The sequence below is a fragment of the Gopherus flavomarginatus genome, chromosome 1 (assembly GCF_025201925.1).
Source record: "Gopherus flavomarginatus isolate rGopFla2 chromosome 1, rGopFla2.mat.asm, whole genome shotgun sequence".
NCBI lineage: Eukaryota > Metazoa > Chordata > Testudines > Testudinidae > Gopherus > Gopherus flavomarginatus.
The window spans coordinates 93612936-93619291 of NC_066617.1; positions in this window are offsets into that span (position 1 = coordinate 93612936).

Below are 6356 nucleotides of genomic sequence, written 5' to 3' on the forward strand. Positions count from 1 at the left end.
TATGCCACATCTATGGTTAATTAAAGACTTGTTTGATCCACCACATGGTCGTCTGCCCTCAAGTTGCCCGTTGTGGATAAGTTTATCGGTTGAGGTATTTACAGTAGAGGATGTGTGGCAGGCTTCATGGTCCGCAGAGAAAGTGACAAATAATTATCTTGTCTTAGACCTCAATCAGCTTCAACCCAGGTTTGATTTTCCGCGAAGGCAATGGACCCTTCTGAACCGGTTTTGTACTGGACATGGAATTTGTGTTGCAGCGGAATTTCAGTGGCATTGTCGAGACAGTCCACAATGTCAGTGTAGGTAGCCACAAACGACGACACCCATTGTCGAGAACTGCAAAATGACTCAACGTCCTGGAGGTCTTCATGCCTTGAACATCGTTGATAAGAATGCTGTGGCTTGACTTGACTGGTTTGCATACGCCAAATAAATAACCTCAATCGTGACACTGGAAAACCTGATATTTCAATCCCAAGGATGTCCCATGACTCTGCCAACATGCATTTAGAAATCTGACCTGCAGCACTTCAGTCCTACTGTGCAGCTGCCCCTCCCATTTCCTCCCTTGGCCCGCCTCCTCTTTAGAATTAATATGGGATTCTAGAACAAAGCCCTCTATTTCCCTCTGACAATAGTGCTACTGTAGGCTTGAGTGATTGTTACAGAATATTATAGCATTAGAGTCACAACAAAACTGTTCCAGAATGTATTTGTGGTTTTTTCCCCTGTCTCCAGTCCATCAAGGCCCTTAAGCACATGCATAAGCGCTTCGCAGGATTGGAGCATCTGTGCCTACCTCATTATCTGGTTTCCACCCAGAGATGAAAAGACACTTTCTAATGATTTGAATGAAAATGAAAATCTAGAGAGAATAAATTTCCCCATTCATAGCTGTTTCATCAGCTTTACCTCAGGTCAGGAGATCTGGAGGCCATATGGAGTCTGCAGGGTGCTTTGGGATCCTTTCAGATGGACGGTGCTAGAGAACCCCATTACGTGTGGTTATTAGGAAAGAAATTGTTTCCCTATCACTAATAGGCTGCAGCTAGCATGGCAAAATTTTCAACTAGCACCTTCACATTTGCTTGTTGCCTCAGGGGTGCCCTTCTTTTGGTGGGCAAAAGGGAGGGACCCTGGGAAAGCCACTACTCATACCTGATCTTTGGCCTCACTCACTATATTACATGTGGGGGAGGGTGATTTCTGTAACATTCCCCACCCACGCCCATCCCTCAAGCCTGTGGCTCAGATGCTTCACTGCTGGTGAACAACTTACATTTATATTCAGAGAAAATTATTTCACTTCTTCAGGCTCCCGGACAGCTATTTGATCACTGCTTGGAAAAGAATGTCCAAATCCACACCACGAAAGTTTTGTCTCCCATTTTAGAGGGCTCCATGGCTCCTTTTAACTCCCAGAGTACGCCTGGGCTGCACACTCCCCAGAGGATGGACCTGCAGGCAAGCGTGGTTTCCACCTTCTGCACTGGAGCAGGTGTGTCAAGAGATTTTATCAGAGCACTTTCACTAAAGCTGAGAGCTCTGTTTAATTATTGTTGAGAATTAATTATTCTGTTTCCATTTCCCAGGGATTTCTTGAGGACTCTGTCCCAATAATCACTCCTCCCTTTGTAATAAACCTTCTGAACTGTAGGAGTTCATAGATTTTAAAGAGATCATTGTGATAATCAAGTCAGATCTCCTGCATAGCATAGACCAGGAGTCGGCAACCTTTCAGAAGAGGTGGGCCGAGTTATTCACTCTAATTTAAGGTTTTGCGTGCCAGTAATACATTTTAACGTTTTTACAAGTCTCTTTCTAGAAGTCTATAATATATAACTAAACTCTTGTTGTATGTAAATAAGGTTTTTAAAATGTTTAAGAAGCTTCATTTAAAATTAAATTAAAATGCAGAGCCCCCCAGACTGGTGGCCATGACCCGGGCAGTGTGAGTGCCACTGAAAATAAGCTCACATGCCATCTTCGGCACATGTGCCATAGGTTGCCTACCCCGGGCATAGACCATAGATCCTCACCCAGTAATTCCTGCATCAAGCCCACAACTTGTCTCAGCTCAGGTATACCATTTAGAAAGAGACCCCATCTTGATTTAGAAACTTCAAGTGATGGAGAATCGACCATGTCCCTAGGTAAGTTGTTCAAAGGGTTTTTTATCCTCACCAGCCAAAAATATGTGCCTTATTTGTAGTCTGAACTTGTCTGACTGAGCTTCCAATGATTGGATTTTGTTAATGTCTTTTTCTGCTACGTTAAAGAGCCATATTCTATCAGAAATCTCTTCCTCATGTAAGTATTTGCAGACCGTGATCAAGTTACCTCTTAACTTTCTCTTGGATAAGCTAAAATAGATTCAGCTTCTTAAGTCTCTCACTATAAGGCATGTTTTCCAGACATAGAGTGTGTCTACACTAGAAACATAAGTCAACCTATATTATATCGATTTACTGTCACCACGGACCATATAGATCATTGTTGCAACCACTGTTATATATTTGCAGCAAATCTTATACAAAGGTTGTCAAGTGAAGTGTCTATGAAAAGGTTATGGTTTGCTGGTTATGATTATACTATCTGTATGCATGTATCATTTTCGTATTTGAAGTTATAAGTATTGGCTCTATACCTGGATTTCAAATATTTGCTTCTGGGGTACTGCCCACAAGATAGCTATCCAGCACATCTTGGAGGGACTATTCAAATGGAGTGGCCTATTGAAAGGACACTTAACTCACAATGGACCATGGTAGATGCCCATCTACACTTAATGGAATTTCCTGCTGTGACTGCATGAAGTACATGGCCATGTGACTTGCCCATGTGACTCCAAACTCCATCTTGTTGCTGTAATTTTCCACAGTAAGAACAATGGGATTCCCTCCACATGACAGAAACTATAAAAGGCCCTGGAAACCTCCATTTTGCCTCTTTCCTGCCCAAACCTCTAGACTATACTAATGAGAGCATTCCAACCAAGGGACTGGGGTCCTTCCAATGATTTGGAAGCAACCAGAGACTTAGTAATGCAGCACCTGAACCAAGAACTTTGCAATTACTGTATGTATTTGATTCTTTTAACCAATTTTAGCTCTCACCTTTCTTTCTTTTTATTAATAAACCTTTGATTTTAGATACTAAAGAATTGGCATCAGCATGATTTTTGAGTAACATCTAAGTTCTGTATTGACCTGGGTGTGTGGCTGTTCCTTTGGGATCAGAAGAACCTTTTAATTGATGAGACTGGTTGTGAAGAAACAGTCATCTTAAAATCCAGTGTTTTCGGTGGTAATACATGGACTGGAATGCCCAAGGAAACTGCTTTTATGACTTCTTGTTACCCAGTGTGGTGAAGCAGAAATTAACTTTTGTTGCTGGTTTGGTATATCTTATGAGGGCTTGGCTACACTTGGAGGTGTGCAGCGCTGGGAGTTACAGCTGTCTTCGTACAGCTGTGTAGGGACAGCACTGCAGTGTGGCCACATTTGCAGCATTTCCAGCGCTGTTGGGAGTGGTGCATTGTGGGCAGCTATCCCACAGAGCACCTAGTCCCATTTTGGCACCGTGGGTTGTGGGAAGGGGACGGAAGGGTGCGGGTCATTCCGCTTCATGTCCCAACACCCCGTGGTGCAACGCTTCACATCCCATCAGTCACTGTTTTTCCGTCCATGTTTGGCGCCATCGTGAGTCTCCCAACGGTTTCTGAGCAGCGCGATTTCTGTGGGAAATGGAGCCCGAGCTGCTGAGGACTTTGCTGATGAGTATCGCCAGCACATCATGTTTGGCAGTTGAGCTATTCCTTCAGCTCCAAAGTGACAGTAAGGGGTCTGATGATGATATTGAGTCGCCTGACGCGTGTGACACTAAATTGTCTGTGGCAGTAACGGAAATGCTCAGCACCGTGGAATGCTGCTTTTGGGCTTGGGAAACAAGCACTGAGTGGTGGGATCACATCGTCATGGAAGTCTGGGATGATGAGCAGTGGCTGCAGAACTTTCGGATGAGAAAAGCTACTTTCATGGGACTGAGTGATGAGCTCGCCCCCACCCTGCAGCGCAAGGATACGAGATTGAGAGCTGCCCTGCCAGTGGAGAAGCGGGTGGCTATAGCAGTCTGGAAGCTGGCAACTCCAGACAGAGAACCAGTTTGGAGTGGGAAAGTCAACCGTTGGAATTGTGTTGATGCAAGTTTGCAGGGCCATTAATCACATCCTGCTAAGAAGAACCATGACTCTGGGGAACGTGCAGGACATTCTGGATGGCTTTGCACAAATGGGTTTCCCTAACTGTGGAGGGGCGATAGATGGACGCATATTCCTATTCTGGCACCACCTCACCTAGCATCTGAGTACATTAATTGGAAGGGGTATTTCTCTATGGTTCTCCAGGCACTTGTGGATCACCATGGGCATTTCATTGACGTTTACACAGGCTGGCCTGGAAAGGTGCATGATGCACGCATCTTTCAGAACAGTGGCCTGTTCAGAAGCTGCAGGCCGGTTCTTTTTTCCCAGAATGGAAGATCACAGTAGGGGACGTTGAAATGCCCATTGTGATCCTTGGAGAGCCCGCTTACCCGTTAATGCCTTGGCTCATAAAACCGTATACAGGGAAGCTTGACAGAAGCAAGGACCGGTTCAACTACAGGCTGAGCCGGTGCCGAATGACTGTGGAGTGTGCTTTCAGCCGTTTAAAGGGCCACTGGAGATCTCTGTATGGGAAGCTAGACTTGGGGGAAAGCAGCATCCCTGCGGTTATATCCACGTGCTGTACCCTCCATAATATTTGTGAAGGGAAGGGTGAAATATTCAGTCAGGAATGGACCTCCGATGTACAATGCCTGGTGGCTGAATTTGCACAGTCAGAGAGCAGGGCTACTAGAGAGGCCCAGCACAGGGCTACAAGGATTAGGGATGCCTTGAGGGAGGAATTTGAGGCTGAAAGCCAACAGTAATGTTTGGTGCCTTGCATAGGAGTGAAGTGCAGTGGTTACAATGATTTGCAGTGCCTGTTTTTTCCTTGGGGTATAGTATCTTTCACTTTCTGCAATAATAAAAACTTTTAAAAGCCAAGAAATCATTTATTGAAAAGAAAGTAAGTAAAAGGGCAGGGGGGTAGGGTGGTGAACTGTACAGTCAGAGTTTGAATATGGCCTGCCTGGAGTACTGTGCAATGACTGCTGCACTTCAGGATGAAAATGCTGCATGGTGATGGGGGTTGAGTGCAGAGGGTAAGAGTCGTAGTTCTCAGGGCTGGCAGGTGAACGTATAGGTGTTGGGGGCAGCTGGTGGTGGTAAGAACCTGGATGCTGGAGAAGGGGGTTTTGAGCTGACATTGGGGCATAAGGGAGAGAGCTTTGGGACGGGGAGGGGCGCGGCACGGTAGTGCTCTGCCTGCATGGCTACAAGTGACTGGATACAGTCCCTTTGGCGCGCCAGGAGGCTTATCAGCTGCTTCGTTCTTTTCTTCTTAGCCAATTCCTTTCTCCTGCTTTCTCTTTCCCTCCAGCGCTGCATTTTTTCTCTCCAGTCCTGCAGCTTCTTACTCTCTCTGGCAGACTGATTCATAACTGCTTTCACCATATCTTCTTTGCTTTTTCGTGGCTTTCTCCTCAGGTTTTGTAGCTTTTCAGCAGTCTCTGATACGGCCAGTCGAGTAGTAGTAGTAGTAGTGAAGGACACTGTTATTAGAAAAAAGACAAAAATTGAAACATTTAACAGAGAGGCATTGTGTAAAATCACAGTGAAGGAGTTTACAGTCTCATTTTAGCATACTTTCCACATACCAAACACAGCACAGAGAGCCCACAGCAGCGAAGACATAGTGAGTAAGGGGGAATGAGTGCAGGAGTTAATTAATCCTGGAAGCCATCTCGCTGCCGCAGCTCACCTGGGAAGGGGAACTGATTGGTTCAGGGCTGCACTGGGGTTTCTGTGCGTTGGGGAAAGCAGAGAGTTGCGGGGGGACCTGCACTGAACACTATCCCTACATTTTCCACAGGAGTTAATCCTGGAAGATATCTCACTGCTGCGGGTTACCTGGGAAGAGCAGGAGGGTCTTCTACAGCAATGAGGATTCCGCCCTGGCCCCTATGCAGCTTGCCTGTGTGCAGCAATGGTCCCCCCACCCCTCGCGGCACAGTGGCGCGGACGCATTAGCCTGACTGGGACAAGGACCATAGTGGCTCTCCCTATAAACTTGCGCAAGCGCACTGCCCATGCTCTAGCTGAAACTTTTGAAGAGATTACCAAGGCCAATTACTGCGACGTGATAAACCACATCAATGGGCTATTCCACATCTAGGCATGCATGCATGCAGCCATAACCCCCCATCCT